General features: G+C 41.3%; 1 protein-coding gene across 1 annotated transcript in view; it reads left to right on the top strand.

The window, feature by feature from the left end:
* Positions 1 to 10,381: 10,381 nt before the first annotated feature.
* Positions 10,382 to 12,835, top strand: part of anxa5a (annexin A5a) — a 30,205-nt gene continuing 27,751 nt past the window's right edge. Inside the window, exon 1 of the mRNA XM_078788476.1 lies at positions 10,382 to 10,503. The gene's annotated coding sequence lies outside the window, so the exon portion shown is untranslated. The remainder of the gene's footprint in view (positions 10,504 to 12,835) is intronic.

Genomic DNA, 12,835 nt, shown 5'->3' with positions numbered 1-12,835 from the left:
TATTATGTATGAGGTGTGTTAAGATCACTGAAGGATTTTGTGAATTTACCTTTAATTTGCATAAAATACAAGACAAAAATTATAGGCAAAGAAAAAACTTTCTTTAATCAGTCAATCAAAAAATTATTTAATCAACAAACTGTATAAAAAGACAACATAAGCCAATGTAACAATGTCAACGAAATAATAGAATTATTCTGTATTATGACAAACAGCAAAATAAAGTAAATAATGCAAAATAAGTAAACAAATGCAAAAATGTACCAATATAAAAATATATAATATGAACATTGTAACAATATGAACAACACAAAACACTGACAATTGTGAAAGTAAACATAAAAGAGAACTGAAAAAGAGCGATCTCATCACACTAGCATCGCTGCTATACTGATACTACCCTCGGTATCAATATTGTTGATATTGTATTCATTCTCCATGTCCTGTTAGTCTTCTTGCTCTGTAAAGCCAATACGGTGTACTATTTGAACTATCTAGCTAATGTTAATAATAAACATTAGCTAAATGGCTACAGTTCGAGGTTATAAATGGCAATAAAGTTACGGTAAACGATTGAATTTGGATGGGCGCGGAAAATTCCCTGCTGGACTACAATTTGACGTCATTACCCAGTCCTGTGCCATTCGCGCTTGCGCAGAACAAGCCAACTTCTCACACAGGTGGACGGTGCTGCCATGTAAGTGGAAACATTGTATTTACGTTTGTTCGTTGATATGCTTATTACGTCACTCACTACAATAACACTCTTATCGAATCAGCTCTTTCACTTCGATAATTCGTACCTTAAATGAGAAATATACCTTCGAATTCGTCTAAATTTGCTTCCACGAGGCAATGTGTTTGTTTCGGCAGTGGGCTTTGTGTGCCCTCTAGTGGCTTATAGTGTACACGTGCAGCTATTGCATGTTGCTTGTTAGTGTTTATATTGCACATTATTTGACTGTTGGGTTGTAATTACTTTTCATTTTAATTAAATCAAAAATCTAATTTTGGAATATTATGTAACTCTGCAAACAGGTCTTTAAATGGAATAACAGCTCCTGTGAAATGTCTGTAAATGAGACCTAGCATAGCTGATGTCAATGGAATCTTGTGAAATTGTCTTACCCGACCGTTCATGAGATTTACAGTATGAACGGCATATAAATAAAAGTAGGGATAAGTTCAAAACACACCAACCGCGCTCAGAAGGCCATCTTTCCAGCTGAACACAACACGTGTGCGCTGATTGATACTGACAAATGCCGAGTATTCTCTCCTACCCTTTGACCTTGAACACAAAAGTCTCATTTGTGATAAACGCCTCCAACCCCGCCACCCTTTTTCTGTTTCTCAGTAAAAGGCAGCAGAGTTTTCTCGCACAAAAGCAAAGCGGCGCCGCTCCATTAAATCAGTTTGCAACTAACAGCTCCTGTTTTTAGGACTCATTAAACCTGCCTGCTCATAAACGTGGCATCCAAACTGGCCTAATGTACGATGTTGTACTCTTCAATGTTCAAGACTGCTTTTGTTTATTCCCGGCCAAAATCAGGTGTTCCAATTTTCCTTAACTGGTCCCAAAATTATGATTTATATCCTACAAATGATGTATTTTTCATCATCTATATTTGCCAGCAATGTATAGTAACGCTATGATGAACGTAAGAAGGTACATACGTACTGTATTTTCTGCACTAGAAGTCGCTCCGGAGTATAAGTCGCACAAGGCCAAAAATGCATCATTAGGTAAAAAAACATACATAAGTCGCACTGGAGTATAAGTCGCATTTTTTTGCGGGTAATTTATTTTACAAAGTACTTGTTTACTACTAATTGTCATCTGAAACACGACAAGAAATCAGTCATTGCTTGTATATATATACATATATATACTATATATATATATTTTTTATTCATTTTACTAATTTTGCACTGAACAGAAAGTTACTGTGTGCACGTTTTAATGTTGTCAACTAGACAGTAATTGTCATTTCATGCAAGCGTGTCCACATAAACGGACACATTTTTCAAAGAAATATGTAATTTTATGTCGGCAAAAGTGGTCCACCATGGATGTCAACGATTTGGACACAATTTTAGTATAGTGGAACAACGTTTTTCTGAATTCCATTTTGTCAGACGAAAACCGAAACATACAAAAATCGAGGCAATTTTTCCTATTGGAAATCATGCAAATACAATGAATTCGTTCCAGACACACAAAAATATGAACAAAAATATATTTTATAGAGAATAATTACAGTTTTACATGCAAAGAATAATGGAAACATAATACAATTATAGTTACAGCCCAAAAAAATAAACATGAACAGAATAGATGTCCAGTGTTTATGTAACATAAACAGTTTTTTCATTTATAAGTCGCAGGAACAGCCAACCTATGAAAAAAAAGTGTGACTTATAGTCTGGAAAATACGGTATATAAATTTACATATAAGTCGCTCTGGAGTATAAGTCGCAGGAACAGCCAACCTATGAAAAAAAAGTGTGACTTATAGTCAGGAAAATACAGTATATAAATTTACATATAAGTCGCTCTGGAGTATAAGTCGCAGGAACAGCCAACCTATGAAAAAAAAGTGTGACTTATAGTCGGGAAAATACGGTATATAAATTTACATATAAGTCGCTTTGGAGTATAAGTCGCAGGAACAGCCAACCTATGAAAAAAAGTGTGACTTATAGTCGGGAAAATACGGTATATAACTTTACATATAAGTCGCTCTGGAGTATAAGTCGCAGGAACAGCCAACCTATGAAAAAAAGTGCGACTTATAGTCGGGAAAATACGGTATATAAATTTACATATAAGTCGCTCTGGAGTATAAGTCGCAGGAACAGCCAACCTATGAAAAAAAGTGCGACTTATAGTCGGGAAAATACGGTATATAACTTTACATATAAGTCGCTCTGGAGTATAAGTCGCAGGAACAGCCAACCTATGAAAAAAAGTGCGACTTATAGTCGGGAAAATACGGTATATAAATTTATATATAAGTCGCAGGAACAGCCAACCTATGAAAAAAAAGTGTGACTTATAGTCGGGAAAATACGGTATATAAATTTACATATAAGTCGCTCTGGAGTATAAGTCGCAGGAACAGCCAACCTATGAAAAAAAAGTGTGACTTATAGTCGGGAAAATACGGTATATAAATTTACATATAAGTCGCTCTGGAGTATAAGTTGCAGGAACAGCCAACTTATGAAAAAAAATGCGACTTATAGTTTGGAAAATACGGTATATTAACCTGTACACTCCGCTTATGTACAGCTGTTACGCTGTAAACTACTTGGAAGTTTTTCTGTGCTCTAACTACATACATATTTAGGTTATTGAACTTATTGAAATTGTCTTATTACAGTTGGTTCTGGAAGCAATTAATCGATTCCAATTTTGCCGAAATGGTGCACGAAATCTGAGTCAAAATCGTACAAATCAAACCGAAACTGTGCGGTTTTGCTGTAATATAAAAGTCAGGACAGCTGTGGTTTTTGCAGCCAATGACATCTCAGTCGCTCCTCCCTCTCCGTGGTGGGGAGGCGGGCGTTGTGCAGGAGTCAGACAAGCGCGAGGGAGCAGCAGTCGGAGGAACAGCTGCAGAAAGAAGGAGAATAATCATTTCCGAGGAGCAAAGACGGAGCGTGCCGGCTGTCTGGCAGGATGGATGCCTCCTGATCATGCATGGCGACGGATGAGGATTTTATCACCAAGCAGTCCCGGATACCTGTTGGAATGATGACTCTCCATCCCTGACAAGTTCCATCTTCTAAAAGGGTGGAGGGGACGCCGTGGGATTTGTCTCGCCCCTATGCCTGCCCCCAGGAGATTCCTGATCGCGTCCACGTCGCTGCCCCTGGAACTGGACTGGGGTTGGAACGTGAGCGTGTACCTGGGGATGCTGTTGGGTCTCCTCACGCTCATGATGCTGCTGCTCTGGATGCTCCTGAAGCAGCTGAGGAACTCGGTGGGCAAAGCCACACTGCAGGCGGCGCGCTCCTTCCGGCAGCCCTGCTTGGACCAGGAACTCCAACATGTGCTGTGATTACGCACCGACTGCCTGGACTGGACTGAAGCTCCAGCGCTCCTCTGCAGAAATGATTTACCGTGGACTGAACGCTCCGACCGCCGACCCCCGCTTGATTCATGTTCTGCCTCATCGTGATTATTATTAAAACATTTTCCTTTCACGCCTTCCTGATTCATGTGGTGCATCCAGGAGGGTAATTTGCACTCTCCTCATCTCATTACGAGCAGGATTTGGTCTCAAAAACGCCATTGGTCCTTTTTCACGCCAAACTTAATAACACCCTGGAGGGCGAAAGAGCTTACGAGCATGCATTTCAATTTAAAACTGTTTAATGAAGCTGAGAATTATTATTCAGCTTTTTAAAAGGAACCGTATACCAGGGTTCGCCTCCAGGGAAACGCGGTAATTACACCTTAATAGTTGATAATAACGCCTGCACTCAGGGGCCACGCAGTCGTGATTCAGTGCTGCCGATAGAAACGCTCTCATGCAAGCATTGCGCTTCATTGGCGTTTGTGCTTTTTAACAAACAAACAAAGAAACAGACGTTTATTTGCTTTATTTCATCAATAACACACTCAACTTCTTGGGTAGATAAACTTGCTATTTTGGCATATTCGAAAAATATCTTTTAACCTCAAAACTAAAAAAAATACAGCTGCAAAAATAGAAAAAAACAGCAGTTGTTTATCAAAAATGAAGTCACAATATTACAAGAAAAAAGTTTGCTTTAATTTTTTTTAGAATTATGTTGTAGTATTATAAGGTAAAATAACATAAAATAATAAATAAAAATAAATAATAAAAATAAATAATAATAAGTTTAGTGACAAAGTTTGAAATATTTAATATTTTTTTTTAATAAATATGGGAAACAAACAAAGCAAAATGAAATTTTGATTTTTAGAAATTAGGTTGGGGAAAAGTTATAATATTTTGTGAATAAAGTCAAAATATGATAGAAGAAATTTTACCAAGATTATTTAAGCAGAATGTTGAAATATGCATTTTGCAAATGACAAAAAACACAGAAAAAATGGGGAAAAAAGCCAAAGACTAGTCCACACAAATAATATAATAATAAGCTTTTTCACCTATACAACAAAACTGAGATGCAGTTTTTTTTCTTGAAATAACTGCAAAGAAGTACATAACTCCTTTGTTGCTTTACAAAATAGCCAACTTTATTACCGCACTCGGTAACCAATGCTAACTTACAAGTGGACACTAGATGGCAGTAAGACTACTGTCATATTATTGTATGACGACATGCAGTTACAATGAAACGTAAACAATAGCATCGCTGTTGTGATGCTAAAGTGCTAACATTACAGTTTAACAGCAACATCACGCTATGTTAGCCTTTTGAAAACTAAACGATCAAACTTGCCGCTCTCATGTCTGTACCTGACTGACCGATAGTTGACAGAGCTTTATTTTAGGATGTGTAGCGAAGCCTGTTTTTTCTCTTAAAAGTGGAGCAAATAAGTGAAGGTGATGATAGATTTTGATCACGTTTGGTGCCTATGAACGGATTCCAGGCACATATAGTGTATATGCTGTTAGAACAATATTAAAAAGTCACTTGGATGAATATCATTATATAAATACATTATATGTAAATCTGTATGAGCTTTCCAGGCAAACGTGACAGTTCGATTGACGATGAAACGATGATCCAGTTAGGTCATGAATTATTTGAAGAAATGGAGCCAGTGGTGCGTGATCCAGATGTTCGGGAAGCAGTATGACAGCAAGCCGAGGCTGCGGAGACTCGGTGATGGATGACAGAATTGATTGTGTCAGTCAGCGTCCCGACCAGCGGATCTCGCTGCCATTCAATGCAAAGATGTCCAAGGTGCTGGAAATGGACATTTTTATCTTCTCCTTCTGTAGATGACCACAATGTACCCTCGCAGGCATTATATGGACACATTGCAAATTGAATAGCTGCATAACGTGCGGTCCTATCTAGTCATGAGCATGAACTGATGCTCGGAACTAGATAGGACAGCTCTAGTCTCTAGTCCTATCGAGTTGTGAGTATCAGATAATGCTCAGTTCAAGGTCTCATCGTGAGCATGTGCTGATACTACACAGGACTGATAGGACTAGATACTCAAGCTGTCCTATCTAGTTCTGACCATCACATGACAGCTCTAGTTTCTGATCCTGTCGAGTTGTCATTATGAATAGTGCTACCTACTTGATAGGACTGCTCTAGTCTGTAGTCCTATCTAGTCATGAGCCTGAACTGATGCTCGGAACTAGATAGGACAACTCTAGTCCTATCGAGTTGTGAGTATCAGATAATGCTCAGTTCAAGGTCTAGTCATGAGCATGTGCTGAAACTACACAGGACTGACGAGATACTAAAGCTGTCCTATCTAGTTCTGACCATCAGAGGACAGCTCTAGTTTCTGATGCTGTCGAATTGTCATTATGAATAGTGCTACCTACTTGATAGGACTGCTCTAGTCTGTAGTCCTATCTAGTCATGAGCCTGAACTGATGCTCGGAACTAGATAGGACAGCTCTAGTCTCTAGTCCTATCGAGTTGTGAGTATCAGATAATGCTCAGTTCAAGGTCTCATCGTGAGCATGTGCTGATACTACACAGGACAGATCGGACTAGATACTCAAGCTGTCCTATCTAGTTCTGACCATCACATGACCGCTCTAGTTTCTGATCCTGTCGAGTTGTCATTATGAATAGTGCTACCTACTTGATAGGACTGCTCTAGTCTGTAGTCCTATCTAGTCATGAGCCTGAACTGATGCTCGGAACTAGATAGGACAGCTCTAGTCTCTAGTCCTATCGAGTTGTGAGTATCAGATAATGCTCAGTTCAAGGTCTCATCGTGAGCATGTGCTGATACTACACAGGACAGATCGGACTAGATACTCAAGCTGTCCTATCTAGTTCTGACCATCACATGACAGCTCTAGTTTCTGATCCTGTCGAGTTGTCATTATGAATAGTGCTACCTACTTGATAGGACTGCTCTAGTCTGTAGTCCTATCTAGTCATGAGCCTGAACTGATGCTCGGAACTAGATAGGACAGCTCTAGTCTCTAGTCCTATCGAGTTGTGAGTATCAGATAATGCTCAGTTCAAGGTCTCATCGTGAGCATGTGCTGATACTACACAGGACAGATAGGACTAGATACTCAAGCTGTCCTATCTAGTTCTGACCATCACATGACAGCTCTAGTTTCTGATCCTGTCGAGCTGTCATTATGAATAGTGCTACCTACTTGATAGGACTGCTCTAGTCTGTAGTCCTATCTAGTCATGAGCCTGAACTGATGCTCGGAACTAGATAGGACAGCTCTAGTCTCTAGTCCTATCGAGTTGTGAGTATCAGATAATGCTCAGTTCAAGGTCTAGTCATGAGCATGTGCTGAAACTACACAGGACTGACGAGATACTAAAGCTGTCCTATCTAGTTCTGACCATCAGAGGACAGCTCTAGTTTCTGATGCTGTCGAATTGTCATTATGAATAGTGCTACCTACTTGATAGGACTGCTCTAGTCTGTAGTCCTATTTAGTCATGAGCCTGAACTGATGCTCGGAACTAGATAGGACAGCTCTAGTCTCTAGTCCTATCGAGTTGTGAGTATCAGATAATGCTCAGTTCAAGGTCTCATCGTGAGCATGTGCTGATACTACACAGGACAGATCGGACTAGATACTCAAGCTGTCCTATCTAGTTCTGACCATCACATGACAGCTCTAGTTTCTGATCCTGTCGAGTTGTCATTATGAATAGTGCTACCTACTTGATAGGACTGCTCTAGTCTGTAGTCCTATCTAGTCATGAGCCTGAACTGATGCTAACAACTAGATAGGACTGCTTTTGTGTATAATCCTATCCTGTCGAGTTGTCATTATAAATAGTGCTACCTACTTGATAGGACTGCTCTAGTCTTTAGTCCTATCTAGTCAAGAGCCTGAACTGATACTAACAACTAGATAGGACTGCTTTTGCATATAATCCTATCCTGTCGAGTTGTCGTTATGAATAGTGCTACCTACTTAATAGGACTGCTCTAGTCTGTAGTCCTATCTAGTCAAGAGCCTGAACTGATGCTAACAACTAGATAGGACTGCTTTTGTGTATAATCCTATCCAGTCATGAGCATTAGATGACAGCTCTAGTTTCTGATCCTGTCGAGTTGTCCTTATGAATAGTGCTACCGACTTGGTAGGACTGCTCTAGTCTTTAGTCCTATCTAGTCATGAGCCTGTACTGATGCTAACAACTAGATAGTACTGCTTTTGTGTATAATCCTATCCAGTCATGAGCATCAGATGACGGCTCTAGTCTCTAATCCTATCTAGTTGTGAATGCAAATTAATTTTAACAACTAGATAGGACGGCTGTAGTCTTTAGCTTTAACTGAAGCTAACCACTAGATAGGACAGCTCTATTCTCTAGTTCTATTTAGTCACGAGTATGAAGTCATGCTCATGACTGCTTGGATGGGAACATGACTGGGTAGGACAGCTTTAGGACTAGGACTAGCTGGTGAAATATCTTCAAAGACACCATGTTTTTCCATTGGCAAAATGAGGTACTACCATTTATAGTAGTGGGAGAATACGCAGCAAGAATAATTAGCATGCATGCTAACATGAGTTGCTGTGTTTTGTCTCCTCCTGGATCTGGACTTCCGTCACCTTTCCTGTGGAAAAGTGACCCCCCAGGAGACGTAGTATCGTAGTATTGTGAACAAGTTCCTTAAAAACAGCCGCACGTCGTCTCCAAATGAAGACTGCAATAAACTGAAGTCGATTCCAGCGCCCTTTATCAGGTTAGCTTCCACGAGACAAAACGCCATCCAGTGAAGCTCATTTTGAAGTTCTTTAACGACGTTACCGTCCAACTAAAGCAACACGATCTGCTCAGCAGGCTCAGGTGCTCGTCGTCCACGGCGGACCGAGTCTACTCGGCGAGTCTCCGAGCAGTCCAGCGACTGTCCATTAAATCTGATAAACGTGTTATTAGCTGCGAGCCGCCTTGTTTATTTGGACTTGAAGGAAATTGGCTGCATGCTCGCAACCGCCAGTCAGATGAGCGAGGAGGCCCCGTTCACAAGTGCTCACTTTAATTAAGGTGCGCTGATATGTGATCTGGTGTGTGTGTATATGTGTGTGTGTATATGTGTGTGTGTGCTGTGTGAGCTGATGCCTATCAGGCTGCAGGCTGCTCCACTGAGACCACGCCTGCTAGCATGGATGCTCGTTTGTAAACGTACTTAAGTGATTGATACACAAGCCTTGTTGACGATCAATAAAACACAGCAGAAGTCGCCGAATCTTAATTAGAGTCGGCTTTTAATTTCATTCCATTTTGACACGTTGTAGGTCACTCTCTAAAAATAAAGAATCACATTCATAAACATAAAACATCATTTTTCTTTAAATACAAAAACAATGGGTGGCACGGTGGTCTAGTGGTTAGCGCGCAGACCTCACAGCATGTTCTCCCCGTGCATGCGTGGGTTTTCTCCGGGTACTCCGGTTTCCTCCCACATTCCAAAAACATGCTAGGTTAAAACCGCACAGTTTTGGTTTGATTCAGACGATTTTGACTCCGATTTCGTACACCGTCTCGGCAAAATTGGAATCGATTAATTGCTTCCAGAACCGACTGTAATAAAACTATTTCAATAAGTTGGATAAACTAAATATTTATGTAGTTAGAGCACAGAAAAACTTCTAAGTAGTTTTTCTTTACATTACTAGAGCCCTCCAGACAAAAAATAACACCCCTAGAGTCACCTTTACACTCCTATTTCCCAACATAGTACACAAAATAAAAGAAAATAAGATATAATGTGGGCTGCACGGTAACAAAGTGGTTAGCGCACAGGCCTCACAGCTAGGAGACCCGAGTTCAACTCCACCCTCAGCCATCTCTGCATGGGTTTCCTCCCACATTCCAAAAACATGCTAGGTTAATTAGCGACTCCAAATTGTCCATAGGTATGAATGTGAGTGTGAATGGTTGTTTGTCTATATGTGCCCTGTGATTGGCTGGCCACCAGTGTACGGGTGTACCCCGAGTCTCGCCCAAAGACAGCTGGGATAGGCTCCAGCACCCCCGCGACCCTCGTGAGGAAAAAGCGGTAGAAAATGATTGAACAAAAACAACGTGTTTTGGCGGCCATTAGAAGCTTTAATGGCCTCTTATTCTGAATAGTATTGTCGACATCCCGTGTACTAACAGTTACGAAACCTTCTCAACGCCTGTGGACCCCTGACCACCCGTGTTGCCATGACGACAGCTCAGAGGTCACTACTCATTTAACACTTTGTGCCAGGTGATACAATGGAGACTGGGTCTGATTGACAGGCGGTGGAAGATGACACCACAGGTGGATGCGCTTCCTGCACACACGACTGCACCAGGAGACCAGGAGACGAGGGCGCCCGTGTGCTGGTGAGAAGCTCATTAGAAACGCTCAAAAGAATTTCGACTCTCATCCTCGAGCATAATTCCTGACCCATCACCAGAAAAACGACATGGTGAGTCTTTGGCAAAGAAACCATCTCGGTTGACGTCATTCAGCCTTTTAATCAAGCGAGAAAGGTCAAAGTGTTTTTCTTTGTAGGCCCGACGCAGATCAAATGAGCTTATCATTGTTATTATCGCTTGGCGACATGTTGCACGGCGAAATCATATTCTGTGAAGAGACCACTCACGACTAAAAGGCTGCATTGTCTCCTTTTGAAAAGATGAGCAGTCGCTTCATTTGACACCTTTCATGCTTACCGTGCCGTCTGATTATGTGGATTTTGCACAATAGTCTTAATGTTTTGTGGGTGCACCTATTTTTAACACCTGTCTGTAATGACAACAAAACATGCAGGAAGTATTTCAACCTAGTTCACAATATTATTTGGGACAAAATTGCATTTTTCTCATAGTAAAAACTACCCCAAAATGTATTTTATAGTGAATATGTACATTCATTTTCTACCGCTTATCCTCACGAGGGTCGCTGGAGCCTATCCCAGCTGTCTTCAGGCGAGAGGCGGGGTACACCCTGGACTGGTGGCCAGCCAATCACAGTATATCTTAATTCATAAATACTGCCATAAAAGGTCATAAGCTGTTAAAAAGACATCAATTATATCCAAACAGAGAGTGTTCCACCATGACACTTTACAACCTTTAGGACATAGGCATAGTGACATAAGACTTCAGAAGATTTTCCACCAGCTGCTTATAATTATCTGTCTTGTAGTTTCTGCTACCGATTTCTCGATATGCATGCATTTTTTTTCCACTAGTCCACTACCAAGAAAGTGATTTCTGCAAATAAATACAAACATTTTGTGAATATTGTTAGCACGCAGACCACACAGCTAGGAGACCAGGGTTCAATTCCACCCTCGGCCATCTCTGTGTGGAGTTTGCATGTTCTCCCCGTGCATGCGTGGGTTTTCTCCAGGTACTCCGGTTTCCTCCCACATTCCAAAAACATGCTAGGTTAATTAGCGACTTCAAATTGTCCATAGGTATGAATGTGAGTGTGAATGGTTGTTTGTCTATATGTGCCCTGTGATTGGCTGGCCACCAGTCCAGGGTGTACCCCGCCTCTCGCCCCAAGACAGCTGGGATAGGCTCCAGCACCCCCCGCAACCCTCGTGAGGAAAAAGCGGGAGAAAATGAATGAATGAATACTTTTTCATGGTTAAAGTTGATGAAGACACTGGCCACTAGGTGTCAGTGGTGTTACATTGATGAGACAATAGCCACCGCAGGAAGTACTGTACAGAAAAGTGAACAACAAGGAATACGGAAATGTGTGCATTTTTATTATATATTTTTTCATTCATTAATTTTCTATACCGCTTATCCTCACGAGGGTCGTGGGGGTGCTGGAGCCTATCCCAGCTGTCTTCGGGTGAGACCCTGGACTGGTGGCCAGCCAATCACAGGGCACATATAGACAAACAACCATTCACACTCACATTCATACCTATGGACAATTTGGAGTCGCTAATTAACCTAGCATGTTTTTGGAACGTGGGAGGAAACCGGAGTACCTGGAGAAAACCCACGCAGAGATGGCTGAGGGTGGAGTTGAACTCGGGTCTCCTAGCTGTGAGGCCTGTGCGCTAACCACTTTGTTACCGTGCAGCCCACATTATATCTTATTTTCTCTTCTTCTGTGTACTATGTTGGGTAAATAGGAGTGTAAAGGTGACTCTAGGGGTGTTATTTTATGTCTGGAGGGCTCTAGCATTCATTCATTCATTTTCTACCGCTTTCGCGGGGGGTGCTGGAGCCTATCCCGGCTGTCTTTGGGGCGAGAGGCGGGGTACACCCTGGACTGGTGGCCAGCCAATCACAGAGCACATATAGACAAACAACCATTCACACTCACAATTAACCTAGCATGTTTTTGGAATGTGGGAGGAAACCGGAGTACCCGGAGAAAAACCCACGCATGCACGGGGAGAACATGCAAAGTCCACACAGAGAGATGGCCGAGGGTGGAATTGAACTCTGGTCTCCTTGCTGTGAGGTCTGCGCGCTAACCACTCGACCGCTGTATATGCAACGAGGTTCACAAATGTTAGAAAGGAGAAATAAAAGCAGCCTGGAACCCATCCAGATGTTTTATTGTCTTTTTTCTTTTAGTCCCCACGGTAGAGCAGCCACAGCAGCCACTAGTAGACGTGACATGTTTTTGTTTTTTTTTTCTTTAGCAGCATGAATGTGATGAATGCCATGCCGGCTTAACAAGACTGACAAGCATCAA

Source organism: Doryrhamphus excisus, linkage group LG23 (genome assembly GCF_037039965.1).
Source record: "Doryrhamphus excisus strain RoL-2023G ecotype Guam linkage group LG23, RoL_Dexc_Guam_v1.1, whole genome shotgun sequence".
Lineage (NCBI taxonomy): Eukaryota > Metazoa > Chordata > Actinopteri > Syngnathiformes > Syngnathidae > Doryrhamphus > Doryrhamphus excisus.
The sequence above is the reverse complement of the archived record's forward strand: the minus strand, read 5'-3'. Positions and strand labels throughout refer to the sequence as shown.